The sequence below is a fragment of the Acinonyx jubatus genome, chromosome B2 (genome assembly GCF_027475565.1).
Source record: "Acinonyx jubatus isolate Ajub_Pintada_27869175 chromosome B2, VMU_Ajub_asm_v1.0, whole genome shotgun sequence".
Classification (NCBI taxonomy): domain Eukaryota; kingdom Metazoa; phylum Chordata; class Mammalia; order Carnivora; family Felidae; genus Acinonyx; species Acinonyx jubatus.
The window spans coordinates 2,682,529-2,701,064 of NC_069385.1; the positions used below are offsets into that span (position 1 = coordinate 2,682,529).

General features: G+C 55.4%; 1 protein-coding gene and 1 non-coding gene across 3 annotated transcripts in view; one reads left to right on the forward strand and one right to left on the reverse strand.

The window, feature by feature from the left end:
• Positions 1-18,536, forward strand: part of RPS6KA2 (ribosomal protein S6 kinase A2) — a 345,106-nt gene that overhangs the window by 68,605 nt on the left and 257,965 nt on the right. The window lies entirely within an intron of this gene.
• LOC113599043 (U6 spliceosomal RNA) lies at positions 14,100-14,204 on the reverse strand. Its single transcript, XR_003419780.1, has one exon. It is a non-coding gene; the product is annotated as a U6 spliceosomal RNA (small nuclear RNA).

Below are 18,536 nucleotides of genomic sequence, written 5' to 3' on the forward strand. Positions count from 1 at the left end.
TAGCCCCCCACCCTGTCACCCCAGGGTATGTCCTGACAGCTAGCCCCCCACCCTGTCACCCCAGGGCAGGTCCTGACAGCTAGCCCCCCACCCTGTCACCCCAGGGCAGGTCCTGACAACTAGCCCCCCACCCGGTCACCCCAGGGCAGGTCCTGACAGCTAGCCCCCCACCCGGTCACCCCAGGGCAGGTCCTGGCAACTAGCCCCCCACCCTGTCACCCCAGGGCAAGTCCTGACAGCTAGCCCCCCACCCGGTCACCCCAGGGCAGGTCCTGGCAACTAGCCCCCCACCCTGTCACCCCAGGGCAGGTCCTGACAGCTAGCCCCCCACCCGGTCACCCCAGGGCAGGTCCTGGCAACTAGCCCCCCACCCGGTCACCCCAGGGCAGGTCCTGGCAACTAGCCCCCCACCCTGTCACCCCAGGGTACGTCCTGACAGCTAGCCCCCTACCCTGTCACCCCAGGGCAGGTCCTGACAGCTAGCCCCCCACCCGGTCACCCCAGGGTACGTCCTGACAGCTAGGCCCCCACCCGGTCACCCCAGGGCAGGTCCTGACAGCTAGCCCCCCACCCTGTCACCCCAGGGTACGTCCTGACAGCTAGGCCCCCACCCGGTCACCCCAGGGCAGGTCCTGACAGCCAGCCCCCCACCCTGTCACCCCAGGGCCGACTGAGCCACCCTGGGGGCCAAAGACAGGCGTTTTTAAAAGCAGTTTATATGGAGGGTTATTTAAAAGGCCATGAATGCAAAACATTTACTACGTGGTTATGAAAAAGTGGTTGCTGGAAAATAATGACCCACGTCAAGGAAAGAGGAGGAGAGAGGGTTACAGAAAGTATAACTCACTAATCGTTTGCCCATTTATTGATTCTCTTCCCATTTTATCAATGAAAAATTCTGTTCCAAGGAAATTGATGATAGTGAAGCCTCACAGAAATTGAGCAGCGGGTTAAAAATGCAAGCAGCTGGAATCTGAGGAAAGAACACACACGTAGTTCTTCGGATGCCCCGGCCTGGTGTCCCTGTGTGACTCCTAAGGGCATCCTGTGGCTCTTACAACCCCCTGACCTTCTCGGATCTGCGAAGGCACAGACCTGTCCTTCATTTCTCTGCTTCTCGTAAAATATTCACCCCCAGCGGCACACGTTTGTTTCTGGTGATGGTGCGTGTGACTAGTGACGTTGTATTTTAAGAACGGACTGTAGAGCTGTTGGATCCAGTTTCTGTCGTGAAGGTTGTGAATGTAGAGAAAATACTGAGACGGCATCCGGTTAACATTCGAGGCTGCTTACGTGGGACAATACAGCAGCGATTCTAAGTGTGTTATTGGGTCTTTACGGAGATTGGTTTTCTGGGGTTGTGACTGAAATTTTCTTTGCAAGAGGCTTATTTGGAAGGGAAGCCAGGTAAGGATGGCTGTATCTCTCTGTTCTACCCAAGGATGATGGTTCATCTGTTCTATAAATATTTGTGGCGCGTTTGCTCCAGGCTGGGTCCTGGGGGTGCAGCTGTGAACAAGGTAGGTGGGCCTGCCCTCTCCGGCTCACGGTCCGGCAGGACAGCCAGCCCTCTGCCCTCGGTGACCCACGGGCTGCAACAGGGACAGCACAGCCCCGGGGAGAGGAGCTTGTGATAACGCCACCTGCAAGGGAAATGGTACCTGTGTCTGCCTTCTGCGGTGACCTCACCCACAGCACGAGCTGCTCACGATGAACAGGCTGCCCCCCGCCCCCCACGTGTCACAGTAAGGGCTGGGTACAGGGCCGTGGTGACCACGTAGGTAAAACCTCGCCAGGAGCGTCCAACCTCCTGGTCCGGGTTTCACCAGGAGATGAGCCACCACGAACACAAAACCGTGGGGTGGTGGCAGCAGGGAGATCTAGCAGGTGAGCCGGGATACAGGAGCTGGTACAGCATGATTCGAACCCGTGTCACGCTGTGACACGTAACCGCTCCGTAGGCTGTCTCTGCCTGAGAAGGCCAGGCGCGCCCAAGGCAGGGATCCCCAAGACCTAGAACCTTCCTCCGAAGGAATCATTCTGTGGGAACCTCCTCACGAGCACGGACCGAGTACGGACCGATCATCCTCGAGTTGACTTTAAGTAACAGCCCCTCAATACCGTTCGCCAGTGTCGTCCTTTGAAGGGACCGGCTCCTTACGGTTTTACTATCTGATGCACAGTGTAAACCCTCTTTCTCTCTCAAGATTTCTTTCAGTTTATTCTAAATTATCCCTCGAAACTAACACATGTCCCCAGTTCTAGAATCTGAAGCTTTGTAACGAGTCCGCGCTCTGGATTTCCTCACAAACGCCGTGGGCTGAGCTCAGGCTTCTCTCGAGCCTGTCCTTTCCATGTGACGTTCCCACCAGGTTAGCCTGGCCTCGCGGCCCCTTCTGGAGGATGAGGCCGTAATGAATTACATTTATTAGACACAGGTATTTAAAATAACAGACACTGATTTTACATAGTTTCTCATAACTACACGCGAGCCGTGGATGCATTTTTAGAGCAAGATTTTTTAAAATATCAAACTGAGGTATACAGCGTAAGCCCCCTTTTGATCAGACAGGAAGTGGTAAATCAGCCTTCACGGATCCAGCCTGGTTAGGCCTGTCTGTGCTTCAGGATCTTTTTCTCACGGGAAGACTGGCTTCTGCTTTTCAGGATTTTCTTTGCCCCACAGCCTTTGTGAACAGTCAGGAAGAATATTCTGTTTGTTCTGTGGGTTTCCAGGAGTCTGTGCATCTTTTTGGCTTTGCATCAGATCCCCGATTGCCTAAGCATTAGAATCCGCTGGTGATGCAAAGTCCAATCCAACTGGCTTGAACCAAAAAAACAAAAAAAAACAAAAAACAAAAAAAAAAACAAGAAAAGGAAATTTGTGGGGCTCGCAAACTGGAAACTCGAGAACACCGTGATTCTGAGCTCAGACACACACGCTTTCGTCCAGGCTCCTTCCCGGGCCCTGAGTGGTGGCCCCAATCCTGTTTCAGGTCACCACACACCCAGTCCAGCAGGAGAGAGGGTCCTTGCCCCCACCTGCCCTGTCATCTGTCTCTGTCCCCGGGGGCGGGTTGGGGTGGATGGATTCTCCCTGTAGACAGGCACGTGTCAGGCAGGCCTGTACCGTCTGCAGCCCCCCCCCCCCCACCCCCACCCTGCTGAGGGTTCCAGCAGCTGCTCAGCCGTTTCTGGAGGAGGACAGACTGCCCCCCGAACCTGCAGAAATCCTCCCTGTGACCAGCGTGTGGATGCGGGAGGGGGGTGCGGGGGCCCCCGTGCGGTCCCCGTCCCTGGAATTCATCACGTGCCTTGGCCTGCCAGGCCCTCCCGAATCACCAGAAGGTGCCGGTCTCCCCACACCCCCTGGAGAACAAACAGGCAGCTTGAAGTCACATCTGTCGGGTTTCCAGGAAACAGCATGGGGCTAGCAAACCCCGCTGAGTGGCAGAAATAATGCTGTGATGTGTCATCTCTCTGTTGTGGCCTCACTGACCTGGAAAGGCTGCCGGGCCCGGTGGCTACAGGGGCACAGGTGAAAGGGGTGTGCCCTGTGACTTGCTGGGCTGTGGGGCACAGGCCAGGGCCGCCCTCACCGAAGGACGTGTCACACTGGGAGTGCGGCCGGCTGGGGCCTCACCTCCTTTTAGGCAAATGGAATCTGTCCCTTGCAGAGCTGGGCCTTTCTCTGTGTGATCGTATGCCACACGGTGGGAGGGCGACCTCAGCCCTCGGGAAGGTCCCTCTGCTTCCAAGGGGAGAGCTTGGGTTTATGGAATTTCCAGCTTCTGGTGCTTCACACCAAGTCACAACCCGAGTCACAGGGCGGCTGGACACGGGCCGCATCGCCCTCTTTCCTGAGGACCAGGGGTCAGGCTTTCCCGGCAAGGCGCTGGTGAGCGACGCTGTTCTTTATGCCTGAGGGACACACCCGGTGGCTGTCCTTGGGCACTGACTGGCTAGGTCTCTGGGGAGATGACCGTGTGCTCCTGGGGACAACGGCGGGACAGAGAAGAGAGGCAGCAGGAGGACATGCCGGGAGGGTAGGGCCCTGGCGAAGCAGAAGGAAGGCGCTGGGTGTCTGGGGAAGAGGAGGAAGGGCCTGTGTGGGGCTCGGGCAGGGGGTCGCAGGTGTGTGTGTGTGTGTGTACGTGGGGAGGGGGACATGGGGCCTCGGAGTCCACGATGAGGGCTCGGTGAGTCCCAGGCCGCGTTAACCTGCGAGGAAACAGGCTGCAGAGGAGTCGGGGCGGGCAGGCGGTCGGCTGGAGGCCTGTGTGCCCAGTGCACAAATGTCACAGGAGCCTGGGAAAGCCGGGGTAGGTGGAACCAGCATCCGCAGGGGAAGAGAGCTGGGGAGGAGATGCCCTGTGCCCCAGCACCTCTGATGGCGCCGGGCGGGTCCCCCTGCTCTGCCCCAGCCCCCCCCACCCCCCCGTGCTGCTTTCGACTCCACCTGCACCTCTTCCCCCCGCCTGTTTCTTCCACGAACCTTCCACCTGCCCCAGCTGCCTTTACCTGCACAGGTAGCAGGTGGGAGGCCAGAGCTGCCGGGAGCACAGAGCGGGAGGAGGCTCGCGGCAGGTCGGGCAGCAGCTGGGAGTCCGCAGGCACCAGCCGCACGGCCGGGTGCTTTGTCTGTCACCTTCTCGGGCAGAGGTCCCTGCCCCCTGGTGTCATGCATGCATGGGGCCCGGCACTTTCTGGCAGAAATGCTGTGGGAATGTAAGCCATCGTTAGCCTTTTCTGTGCTCAGCACGGGGCCAGTACTGGGGTCGTGGGGGTGACACAGCAGGAAAGCTTGAAGGCCAGCCGGGCTCGCTTGTGGGACCGGAGGGAGGCCTTACTGCTGAGGCTTCCTTCATGGGGCATCACTGTCCACGTAGCTTTTCCTCTGTGTCTGCGTTAGGCCAGGGCTCCTGCCCTGCCCACCCGGGCCTCGTTCTCCCGTGGATGGAAAGCCGTGTGTCCGGTTCCCTGCCTGTCTCTAAGGACAGTTCCCGCACCGATGAGCGTCCACAGGTCACAGCAGCCCCCGACGTTTCATCCACCTCTGCCTTTTCCCATCGGCCACACTCTGGAGGTCCCTGCGTCAGGCACCGGGGCTCCCTCTTGCTTGGGGGGCGGGCTGTCTTCAAGGTCGCCCCACGGAGGCAGGGCTGTTCCGCCCTTGGCGCGATCACTTGTGCTTGAAGCAAAGAATGCCGGCGAGGTGGGACCCTAACCTCAGAGGCAGCGCGAGCTCGCCCCAGGGTGCGCCCGCCGGCACGTCTTCGTGCACAGGTATGTCACTTCGAGAGATGGTTTGCTGAGTGTAAGCGCGCCCAGGGTCCCGGGGACAGGCGTCAGCAGGAGCTGTTGTAGGGCATCCTCAGCGGGTGCAGGTGTGAACCCGATGGCCACCGACCTTGTGGGACTGCGGTCGAGTGCTCGGAACGGCCCTGGATCAGGCAGCGTCCCGGCTGTGGGTACCCCAGACCTAAACGGGGCTCGGGCTCGGAGGGCCAGTTTGCGTGTGGTCGCACAAACGGCAGGTCCCCGAACTCCGAGGAGAGCCCCCGCCCAGACCAAGGACCCTCGTGTCCTGCGGCCGCCCCTCCTGCCGTCCCGCTCGCGTTCGGAGCTATGTGTGCTCGGAGATTGCTGGGCTCTTTGCCAGAACGACCATCTACAGAAAGCTGTACGGCCAGAGTCAGCAGGGCAAGAAGAGGGAGCGTCAGTGGCCACGGCATGGACAATCTAGAGGCCGAGGCAGACCGCCAGCTGTGGCTCGAGGGGCTCAGGGCTGGCGAGAATGCGCCGTGCCAGGTTGAGTTCTGCACCTCCCGGGCAGTCCCGGTGGTGCCTTCAACGTGCCCTTTGACCTGGCGGCTGTCTTCAAATTAGTTTCTCTTTCCTGAGCCACGGGCTGTCGGAAGACGAGGGATAACTCCGCGACTGAAACAGCGACACGCGGCAGTGTTTCTGGCTGGTCTGAAGTCGCCTGGGCCTGGGCTACAGGCTGTGGGGCTGCGGTGGACACAGTGTCACCCCCAGAGCTGCAGACGTGTGTCCCATGTTCCTGATGGGGTGCTGCCCTTGTCCCCCCTCCTCTCTGAACGAACGCTGGGTAGAACCAGCGTTTGGATCCAGTCCTCGTGTCCCCAAAATTCACATGTCCGAGTCCAACCCCCAGGACCTCAGAGAGTGACTGTATTTGGAGACAGGTTTTTACTTTTTACTCTTTCAAAAAAAATTTTTTTAATGTTTGTTTATTTTTGACGGGGGAGGAGAGGCAGAGAGAGAGACACACAGAATCCGAAGCAGGATCCAGGCTCTGAGCTGTCAGCACAGAGCCCGACGTGGGGCTCGAACTCACGAACTGTGAGATCATGACCTGAGCCGAAGTCGGATGCTCAACCGACTGAGCCACCCAGGTTCCCCAATTTTTTACTCTTTTAAGTTTATTTATTTATTTTGAAGAGAGCAAGGGAGAGCATACAAGCAGGGGAGGGGCAGAGAGAGAAGGAGAGAGAGAATCTCAAGCAGGCTCTGCACTGTCAGGACAGAGCCTGATGTGGGGTTCAGTTCCGGGAACTGTGAGATCACGACTGAAGCTGAAATCAAGAGTCTGACACTTAATCGACTGAGCCACTCGGGTGCCCCTGGAGACAGGGCCTTTAAAATGGGGATTAGATGGGGGCGCCTGGGTGGCTCAGTGGGTTGAGCGTCCAGCTTCAGCTCAAGTCATGATCTCACGGTTTGTGAGCTCAAGCCCCGTGTCAGGCTCTGTGCTGACAGCTCAGAGCCTGGAGCCTGCTTTGGATTCTGTGTCTCCCTCTCTCTCTGCCTTTCCCCTCCTTGTGCTCTCTCTCTGTCTCTCTCTCAAAAATAAATAAGCATTAAAAAAAACTTTAAATAGGGGATTAGATGAAAATGATGTCCTTAGGGTGGGCCTTAACCCTCTATAACTGGTGTCCCTGTAAGAAGAGGAGACCAGGACACAGACAGGCACCAAGAGACACCATGTGGGGGCACAGGAGAAGCCAAAGCGGAGGCCTTGGAGGGGAGCGGCCCCGCGGACGCTGGACCTGAGACGTGGCCGCCAGAACCGTGGGAGAACAATGTCTGTCAGTAGCTGTCTCGTCTGCAGCATTTGTTACACAGCCCTGGCTGACACCCGGGGAGGGGCACTCAGGAGGAAGACAGCGAACCAGTGCCCTTCCCGGCATGCCCGGCCGGAGATTTAGGAGCAGCTGCCTCCACGTCTCCAGCTGGAGCTGCCGCACAGGTTCCTGTCACCGGCTGAATCTGGTGACAGCTTCCTTATCCGTCTGAAACTTGGGGACAGAGCACGCCCAGTGGGGACGCGCAGAATGAATAAAGAGCTGCCTCCCAGGTGTTGCGGCCTCACCCCGAGGGCACATAGCCGTGTCTGAGCCGCTCAGGGCTTTGCTTCTCCTCACTGGGTTCTGTTGTCCCCCTGGCACGCGCCTGCCTGCCCTCGGGCCCTCTGCCCGTGACCACAGTGGGGAGGGCCCGGCACTGTTGATTCTCCGGCTTGTCGCCATAGAGGCCGCGCTTTGGGAGAAGGAAAGTGCCCCCGGGATCCCAGTTACGCCAGGGCCCTCCCCCAGTCTGCACGCTCCTCTCCCAGGCCCGTGGCTGTGCTCTGGCTACGGTGGCCGAGCCTCCGTGCGCCCACACTGGTGGCCACCATGGCCCACCACCAGCCGGCGGTGAGGCAGGCCAGGGGGTGCCCGTGCGCTGAGACCCTGGCCTCCCTGGTGGAGGGTGAGGGTCCCTGCTGCCGGCCTCAGGAAGTCACCGCGTCTGCAGGGTGGGACGTCCTCAGAGACTTGACCGGGAGAGTGCAGGTTGGTGGACCGCGTTTGGCGAGTGTTTTGCGGGCAGAGCGGCTTCTGGACGCAGGATCGCGGGAGCGCTGTGTGGAAGTCGGGGTGCCCCCGGGACGAACAGGCACGTGGGTGTGCGACCGCCGCGAGGTCTTTGTGTCCCGGTGCCGACACTGAGGGTGGGGGCGACGACGCCTTCTGCATCTGGTGGCACCAGCCTCTGGGGCAAGAAGGAAAATACACTCGAATGTCTCGCCAAACCTCCCCTTTTCCCACTCTCCTTGGGCCCTGAAGGGAGGCGGGGCTGTGCGCTGACCGGGGGCCCAAGTCCTGCCTGATGTAGGCTGGTTTGTCGCTTGGGTCACGTGGGTGGGAAAGGTAGCGGGGAGAAGGAAGGGAAGCCCCCGCAGCATCCATGTGCGGAGGGCGGCACACACATTGGCCGGGTGAACAGAACTGTGCACTCCCGTGTGTGTCCCGGTGTATTCAGGGCTCCCCGGGGGGCAGGGGAGGCTAACGAGCTCCCTGCAGAGTAAGCAGCTGAGTTGTTATAGCAGCTGCCCCCCCCACCACCCCCCAGATGTTCAGCTATGTGCGGAGTCGCACGTCTGCCCTACTTTACATTGCACACTTGTGGAGAAGGGTGACGTGGCCGAGCAGCCGGGGTCTGGAATACGCTGGGATGCAGGCGTGTTCGCTGTGCCGGCCAGGCACCCGGGGCCTGTTGTCTGTCCAGGGAGCTGTCCAGCAGCACGGCCTCCCCCCTCGGCCACGGAGTCCTCCTCGCCTGAGACCCCGTGGAGTTCGCTTGCACGGGCCGCCTCCCTCGTGGCCGTGGCTGTGTCCTCGCAGGGAGAGCACAAACCACGAGGCTTCCCGGGTGAACCCTCGGCCCCGTCACAGGAGTGCGTCGCTAGAGAAACATGCAGACACACAGCAGTGGCAGTGGGAATGGCTCTTTCTCGTCCCCTTTTTATAACTGCTTTTAGGGAAATACATGAGCTTTTTTCATACTGGTTCTTTAGCTCCACATAAACACCTTGGGAAGCGCTCTGGCTGTCTTCTGGGCGGATGGTGTGGCCTCATTCCCGTGCTTTCGGGCTGACTGACTCCTGCTTCATTCTGGAACTATCTCATCGTGTTGGGGCCCGCGTGTGTGTCCGGCCCCTCGGTGTGACATCCCCTGGGGCTTGTGCAGCAGTCGACACGATCGTGACAAAGCCCCCTCCACACGGAGCTGACATTTTCTCACAGTTAGATAAGCCCTGTGAGTGGCGAGAACGTGTGTGTGTGGGGCGGTGATAAGTGCCGCGGCAGGAAGGGGCCAGAGCACCGGGAAGGGGGGTGAAGGGGCAACACTTCCCCATCAGGTGCTGCTGGCCAGCGCCCTCCCCCGCGAGCACCCGCAGACCCCAGGGTCGGTCAGGGCGGGTTGGGTTCGCCTGATCCTTGTGGGCACACTCGGGGCATGTGTGAGCAGTTCACCAGTCACCAGCACGTTGTTAGTAAGCTGAGGATTCTAATCACCCTCGTTGGATTCCGTGGTGCTAGTTGGGGGCTAACTTCTCCGCTCGAGTGCCGCTTATAATTACGTGTTTTCCGTTTCCGGTTGGAAAGAATTAAATTTAGGAAAGTGCAAAAGAGGATCTGATGTTCAACACCCAACATTCAGACACAGCCCTCGCGTGTGCACCGTGTCACAGCACCATCGGCACATTGGCTTCAGGTCGCGTTGAAATCGAGTGGCGGTTCCCTTTGCCAACCTCAAGCCCCCGTCACCTGCCGCCAGCTTGAACTTGGGGTGTGATCGTCCCCCGTGACCGTGGGGCCCCTTGACCTGAGGCTGTTGTTTCTGTCACAGGTGCCCTCTGTGCTTTATGGAATCTGCGGTGTCTGAGCCGTGCTGTTTCAGTCACCTAACCCAGGTACGCGGGAAACCTCAGCACGCGGAGCCGATGGCTTCCCGGTCTGGTCCAAATGGCAGAACCTGGGGTTTTTCACAAATAACTGGGGTTGTACCTGTGACCTAACAGTTGTGTTCAAGTAGTTCATTTGGGGATCCTTAAACCTAGTGGATTTCTTGCATTTCCTGCTTGTAAGTTGATCTGCTTCAAGTTTTCGCATTGTAGCTTGAAGTGACTTACAGATTCAGAACTGTTTAAATATGGAACGGCACCGTGCAAAATATCAAGGAAAAGAGGAAACGTTCAAATCGTTGAAGACGTGAGTTTAGACAAGTTCGATGGGAATGACTCACTGCAGATGCTAAGCTTGTCATGCGTTTTATAAATATCTGCTAACTCTTGTGAATTTTATTTCTAATGTTAGGGTGCTTTCCCCTCCTCTCTGCTTAAAAAATAGCTCTTCATTTTTTCTACAGTCTCCACTGTATTTGTGTGAGTCTGTTCACATTTCCAAACCTGTGTGTGTTTTTGCAAAACTTGTCCTGCAAACATGCACATCGACGTGTCTGGGCTCCACACACCTGTTGTGTGAGGCTCAGAAACGTCTCCTGAGAACCACTGGCCGGAAGGAGACGGTAACTTCTAATGCCTTTGGATATTTTCTTGGTGGTGGATTCCATTGCCGGAATCAAACAGTCCTCCACCAGGACGTTCCTTTTGAAACTCCACGGGTGGGTGCCTCATGCGTTCTGTGTGAAAGTTTGGTATCTTTGCAGCAGATCTCATTGTATCCAATGACGCAGATTTTTTTTTGTTGTTGTTTATTTATTTTTGAGAGAGAGAGAGGGAGACAGAGTGTGAGTTGGCGGCGGGGGGGCTTGGGAGCAGAGAGAGAGGGAGACGCAGAATCCGAAGTGAGCTCCAGGCCCCAAGCTGTCAGCACAGAGCCCGACGCGGGGCTCGAACCCACAGACCGTGAGATCATGACGTGAGCCGAAGTCAGACGCTTAACCGACTAAGCTACCCAGGCACCCCCTGATTTTTTTCTTTAACCCAAGGAAGTCACATATTCTTCACCTGTAAAATGGCACCAGTACCGGTAACTACTTCTAGGGCTTATAGGGACGATGGAATTAATTAGTGAAGCTTGAAAAACAAATATGCCAAGTTGTCAGGCAGCCCCTGTCTCCAAAGCACCATGAAAGACCTCGCACTTGCTGTGGGTGCCGGTCTCTAACCACGGGAGGGTCCCTGTGTGTCTAAGGGCTGTCTTAGAGTTCATACTGCTTTGCTCTTAAATGACCTCGGCATCTGGCCTCTCCTTGCTCCCTCCTCAGTCCTCCTCCAAAGCCAGGGTTCCCTCGCTCTGTGCCCCGCTGTCTTCTAGCAGGAAGTAATGCAAGGTATGTGCCTGCGGGGTTGAGCTAGGGAATTTGCTGGAAGGGTTTCTAAAATGTGGCTGGACTTCCTCCCAAAACAGTGGCTTTTAGGATTGTCGAGTTATAACTTCTCTTTCTGTCATTTTATTTATAATACATCGACTCTTGCGACGACTAAACATAAACTGGAAGTAAGCTAAATATACATTAATGTGGGATTGGAATATTCAACAATAAAATAGACATTCAAACGTTAATTGATAAGGAAAAAAGTCCACGTATGAAATGCAAACAGTAAAGTATGAGACAGGGAGTTGGCAAAAGTTGTATTTTAATTAAAGGGGCGGGCGCCTTGGGGTCTCAGTCAGTTGAGCGTCCGATTTCGGCTCAGATCACGATCTCATGGTCCGTGCGTTCGAGCCCCGGGTCGGGCTCTGTGCTGACAGCTCAGAGCCTGGAGCCTGCTTCGGATTCTGTGTCTCCCTCTCTCTCTGCCCCTCCCCCGCTCATGCTCTGTCTCTCTCAAAAATAAATAAACATTGATTAAAAATAAGTGTTATGTATGCCTAAAATTCTAGGACGTAAAAGACAATGTCAAAAGTGACCTCTCTATGAGTGATGGCTTTACAGACTATTTTACTTCATACACTTTTCTGTATTTTTAAATTCTTTTTAGTGAGAAATAGTGGGTTTTTTCATAATCAGAAAAATGAGGTTATTTCTGTTCACGACAAAATTAACAACTATTGTGTATCAAAGGAGGTTTGAGGTTAATTTGGGGGTTCGTCCAACTAGGAATATACTGTATTTCTTGTGACTCTAATTGCCCTATGCCTGCCCCCCTCCCCCCGCCCGGACCTAAATTTTCCGAGAATAGAGGCACGTCTTTTTATCTCTAAGTCGAATCAGCTCTTACGGTGCGCATCAGCTCGCTGGGGCTAGAGGGGTGTTGTGATCAATGCCCTCAGGTAGCTCACCTCTAGCCAGGGCCAGTGGCCCCGAAAACTTAGCGGTAGAGCGGAAAGGGTAAGTACAGGGTGGCAGGAGACAGACACACTTGTGCGAAAGTACAGAGGAAGGATTGCCACTTCTAGGCGGGGGGAGGTGGGGGGTAGGCCAGGACATTTCCAGGGCCGTGTGGTCTTTGGACAATATAATGAAAGGTGGGTGTATTCGCTTCCTTTGCCGTGTAACGCATTTTTCTGAAACTGAGCGGCGTAAAATGAGGCACACCTGTTCTCTCGAAGCTTCTGTGGGCCAGGAATCTGGATCCCAAGCTTCAGGGTCCCCACGGGCGCAGTGTAGGTGTTGGCCCTGTCGGGGCTCTCCAGAGACTCAGCTGGGGAAGGACCTACTTCCGGCTTCACTTGGCTGCGGGCCGTTAGACCACAGGCCCCTGTTCCTTCTCGCTGTTAGCTGGAGCCCGCCCTCCGTGCCTTGACATCCAAGCGTCCCCAACACAGCAGCTTGCTCTGTCAGAGCACCCAAGCAGAGGAGGCCGTAGATGGCTAGCGAGACGGAAGTCGGTCTCTTGTCACCTCATTGCAGAAGTGACACGCGATCATTGTTGCCATATCCTGTGGGTTTGAAGCAAGACACTAGGTCCAGCTCGCACTCACGGAGAGGGGTGGCGCAAGGGGACAGATGTCCGGAGGTGTGTTCGCTGAGGGCCACCTCGAGGGCTGCCTGCCGCACGGGGGGGGGGGGGGGCGGTTGCCGTGTAGACGTGGGGGTGGGGGCGGGGACCCAGGAGTAGCGGAGCAAAAGCAAGAAATGGGGAATCCTAATTTTAGAGATGTGACCCTCCTCCCAGTCTGTGCCAAGAAAGGATGTCCCTTTTTAGCACCTTGTTTTTCCTTCCTCAGGAGGTGTAAGGACAGATTTTTCTCTATTCTTTGCCCCGTTCTCCAGATGTCGGGGACCAATGCTGAGCTTCTGGTAATAGTTAAAGTCGTAGGAGCACAGCCTCTCTGCCCCGAGACGCTGCGGGGAGCTCTCCAGGCCCAGACACAGCATCTTCCAAGCTCACAACTGTGAGTGAGTCCTTTACGTCAGGACTCAGACCAGGGACCCGACGCAGGGGACGAGCCTGGCGTCAGCGTGTGTGGCTGGGACGAGCCCCTCACTCAGTGTCTGTCTCTGCAACTTTAAAGGAGTCAACGTTTTCTATGTGAGAAAGCCCACTCCGCCTTTCAGTGGATAATTTGCAGAGAGGAAGTCTGGAATTCTCTTGAATACCGGTGGTGCATGCGGCTTCTATGCAGGGTCCTCACTGCCTGCAGGATGCTGATTATAAGGTCTGAGGTCTGAGTCATCTCACAAGGCATCTGGAGACACGCACCGAGGAATCTAAGGGGTAATTAAGCACTTTGCGGAGTAAAGAGCACACTGCAGGTACCTACCAATTATTACACCCGGCTGTGGCGGGCGGGGGTGAAGGGTCACGGTCGAGCGTGGTTTATTAGGTAATGAGAGGCTGACAGCTTTGAAGGTCTGTTTGTTCCTACATAATTATATACAAGGGCAGCCCGGCTTTGTCGATGAAGCACAGTGTGAACACTATTCAGCAAGTGAGAGGAAATGACCTGAAAATTTTGTATCTTCTAGGGATTTCTAGAACCTTCCTTCACATAAGTGGCAAGGAATGTCACACCTTTATGGGTATTCGTCCTTTCTCCCGTGTGAACACACTCAGGTCTGTGAGCCCTTCCCGCTTCCAACCAAGCTGACCATCCACAGAAGGTGTGCAGGGATTGGAGGGCCGGTAGGGGGTGAACCTGGTAAGCCTCGGAGAAACAAGGCTGCTGGTTTTGTTAATTTTATCTTATTTTTTATTTTTTAAAACTTACATCCAAATTAGCATATAGTGCAACAATGATTTCAGGAGTAGTGTCCTTAGTGCCCTTCCCCCATTTAGCCCATCCCCCCCTCCCGCAACCCCTCCCGTAACCCTCAGTTTGTTCTCCAGATTTAAGAGTTAAGAATACGGAAGCTTCACGAATTTGCGCGTCATCCTTGTGCAGGGACCATGCTAATCTCCTCTGTATCGTTCCAATTTTAGTATAGGTGCTGACAAAGAGAGCAGAACAAGGCTGCTGTTTTGACAGAATTAACAGTGGACAGTATTTTAGAGCTTTTGGGGTTTTGTGGATCTTGGAGTGGATTTTTTTGTGGCCAGGAGAAATTTCTGAGTGGTCTTGACCTCCCCCACCAACCTTGATGTTGGATAAATCTTGGATACATTTTGCTGGAGAAATGGAAAGAAATTCGGGGAAAAGAACAGGGAAAACATCACAGAGGCCAGCGGGGGGCAGACGTCACATTCTAACGTGCAAGCCACCCCGGGGGGTGGTGTGCAAGCAGCTCACAGGTACCATGTGCTCTTACCACGCGGGTCGATTTCACGGGACTCTAGAAAATCTCAACAGGGGCTTCGTAGTGGCATTCAGGAAACAGGACAGAATGACTCGGTGGACCGGTTGTGTTTTGGGACAAGGGACCTCAGCTCTGCCTTGGAAGATGCGAAGCACGAATGCCTTCTGCTCCATGAGCCTCGAGAATTTTCCAAGGGAAGAACAGAGATGAGATCACACACGTAGATTCAATTCCCAAACTATTTGCCTGTGTTCGGTCTTCATTCAGAGATAGGCAGCTGGAAGGTGGAGGGTTCGGTGTCTCTTGATGAGTCTGACAGTTGGAGAGAGTTTTACCATGAACTTTACCGTTTGGGAACCTGCATAACACGTTGTTGTTGTTTTTAATTTTATTTGTTTTTGAGAGAGACGGCGCCAAGTGCGGGAGGGGCAGAGAGAGGAAGAGAGAAAATCCCACGCAGGTTCCGTGCTGTCTGCACAGAGCCCGACAGGGGGGCTCGAACTCGCAAACCGTGAGATCATGACCTGAGCTGACGTCGGACACTTAGCTGACAGACCCCATGACGTGTTTTCAACAAAACCATCAGTACATTGTTCAGCCGGATCCAGCGTGTGCGCGTAAATCAGACATGTCTCTGCTTCTGTCCCCCTGAGCTTTCCGGAGCGCTCGGATGTAGCCTTAGCTCATCGACGGTGGCGTTTCATCAACTCTCTGACCTGTAGACATTCACAGCGTTTTGGTCCTATTGTTAGTTTGCTTTGCAAATCGTTGCCATACTCTGTGCGCCTGTGGCGCGTCCCTGGAAGCCGGGCTGCTGGAGAGGGAAGAACTATCATTTCCAGCTTCGCTTATGCCGCCGAAGCGTCTCCCAGGCGAATAAGTGACTTCTCAGCGCTCTTTCAGGTTTGCTGGGAATTTAGTCCGAGGTTGTCTTACTGTGAGTCACGACTTGGCAAGTGGATCTGAAATAGCACAAGGACATAGGCGCAGAGCTTCGTAATCCATACGCTGAGACTCCCCTCCGTCTGTGTAATGTTTTACCGGTTGCGGTAACAAGGGATGCGCACTTTCCAAATCGGTGGTATTTTATTGTTCTGCGCGTGGGAAGTCTGTTATGGGAAAGGTGAGTTTGCCTAATCCTTCATGAGACAAATTTATAAAATATTTAACTGCCCCTGAAGGAGAAATTGCCTTAGAAATAAAACACGGCTCTGCTTAGGGCTGGCTCAGCATCCACGGACTCGGGTGTGCCGCAGCCTGGCGTGTGTGGTGACACGTGCCGCATCGCGGGGGCAGTAAACCTGCATATTGTTCTCGCGCTGCTGTCTGGCCCCCGTACCTGTGTGTGAACTCGTGAGGTCTCTTAATGCTCTTCCGGAATAATGGCTGAGTATTTTCCTTGGCACGTGAAAGAACCGATGTCTGGAACTTCCCGAGGACACGAGACCGCGAGCTGCTGCGCGTGAGCAGAGGGGTTACGCCCTCCTGAAGCGTAAGGGGTCAGTGCTGTCGCTCATGATCCGTGTTTCTTTCCAAGAGTCTGAGTATCTCTTTTCCACCCAAGCAGATGGTGCTTAGGGAGGAAACCTCGTGTTTGTAATCCTTCCCGGTCTAAACACTCCAGAAGGTCCACGCCTGCTAACAGGAAGCAGAAAACCAGAGGGCAAGAGGGGTCGCGTTCTGCCCAGGCCTGTTGTGAACCAGTAGCCACTCTCTGTCCTGCGTGGGCCGCTGTGGGCACTGCTCCCCCGTGCCTGCGGCGGTCACCCCGACACACTGAGGCCACTGGGGACTTCTGAACACAGGACCTCGGCTCCCGCGTTGGAGAAAGAGCGATCACCTCGGTTCCTGTCTCCCTCTGACGAGTGGATCTTTGCCCCGACAGCCTGCACCTGCTCGCGGCAGCCTCCGAAGATGGGGCCCTCCCCCTGTTTGGGGCCGACACCCCCTCTCGCGGCAGCTTCACCCCTGCCCCGACAGCATCCCGGAACCCTTACCTTGTGTACTTCGCCCTCTCCCCTGAGTGCCGGTGCCCCCCACTCGGCCCACGGACTCGCTCCGGTCCTCTCTCACAAGGCAACCCAGGAGCTTTCCTTTGGCCGCAGACTCCCCTCTGAGGCCTGCCCGCCTCCCCTCTCCTAAGCGGCAAGGGTATGATATGAAGGACATACATCCCTGCTGCAAGATGACGTCAGAACTGTGGTACGAGCAGACCCAGGGGCTGAGGGCAGGACAAGAACAGCCATGGGCTGGTGCCCACAGCTCCTACCGTGGGGCCCTGCGTCTTTTGGGAATGCGTGTGTCCTCACCGTGTCTACTCCTAAGTTCCCTAGATGTCAGTGCAAGAGAACACTCCAGGCATTTCCATCTCTAAGCAGTACCGCGATCCAGGTGAGTCAAGCTGCTCTTGTTACTGGCTGGGTAGACCTCGCTCCCGGGGGTCCGTAAAGCAGGTTATCAGACGTTAGGAACAGTACAGTTACCTCTGCCCTGCAGCCTGATGCCACAGGTGTCCGCAGACTTTCCCTTCACCAAGCTGAGAACGTCACGGCCAAGTATCACTTGGTGTAGAGTCCTCGAGGCCCAGACTGACACAGGGCGGTCTGGCTGGGCCAGGACTGCTCGCTGACCCCCCTCCTGCCCCCAGACACATGGAAGCCCCATGGAGGAGGGTCCTGAACCCCCAGAGAGAGAGAGGTGACATTTGGGGGAATGTCTAGGGTACATTTTCTGCGGAGAAGAGAGCAGGCTTTCATATGCTGCTGACTTGTCCGGAACAATGTTTGAGGCGTGTTAGGTGACTGAGTTCAGGGTTATGTGTCCTGGAAGATCCCAGGGAAGCAGAACTTATCTAAAATGAGAGCCAGCTGACTCCCTACCACCGCTCCAGGGTACAGGATTGACCTGAGAAGTGAGGGCCCAACCAAGGACGTGTACCTGGGATTCCTCGAGGCTTTGTTCTGGCCAACCACTGCCCCTGCCTTCAGGGTTCATGTCTAGCATCGTGTCTTCTGGAAGAGGCTCCTGAGGCCTCCCCTTGTACCTGTCCCCTCTGCACTGAACAGTTTGGAGGTGTCCCCATGATCCACCTGTTTCCCTGGACAGCAGTCCCCGCAAAGGGGGCACTGTTCTTAATTCCTGGTGAATATTCAGTGCTCTGGAACATAGAATGGTGATGCTTGCTGAATGGCATCAGGATTGGGGGCTGCTTTTCAAGCTGTGACAGCTTCTAAGGCAAGGTGAAATGATTCCTGGCTCCCTGAGCCAGGGCTCATGGTGCTTCGTGGCCGTCTCGTCCGGCCAGGAGGCCAGCCCCTGGTGAGCTTGGTCCAGGAGGCCCGGTGACTGACCAGCTCTCTCCTGGGTGGCCGGTGGCCTCTGAACGCTGGATCCCGTGGAACCACTTTGGAGTGCACTCCTCTTTCTGAGAGCACCGTATCCTGATGGGGAGGACTACTCCTAAGAATGTTTTTTCCCGTTTGGATATTTTAGAGGAGGTCATCAAACGGTAGAGGAATTTTGGAAAAATTCAACAAGGTATGAGGTTCCTAGCGTCTAGTTTGATATGTTAATATTTTGGCTTTTTTTTTTTTGGTCTTTCTTTTTTGTAGTAAAACCAAAAGAGAAAGAAAAAAAAAATGAAATTCTGCAAAAAAAAGTATTTTGACTTTAGTATTTCTAGTCCTTTCCCGCCTCCACAGCCGTGGCTAATAAGACTTTGGTACAATGCCTTCCCCTCCACTTTTGTGCTTTTTGTTAAGAGTACGTGTGTATTAAAAAATAATATACAGAATAGCTTTGTGTAGCTTAAAATTTATGTAATGAAGAAACTGAAACCACGACGCCTGTCATTCTGCAGGTTGTGTGTTTCACCCCACGCTGTCGCTTAGATTTTCCTACGTCTGTGGTTCAGTCCTTTGCAGGGCCTCTCAGCGTTCCAGCCTGGGACTATTTCCCGTTTGTTTTCGACACCCAACGTGTGGCTCCTCCCATCCCGTCTCCCTCCCCATGTGCCTAGAATGGGAATCTCGGAGTAACAG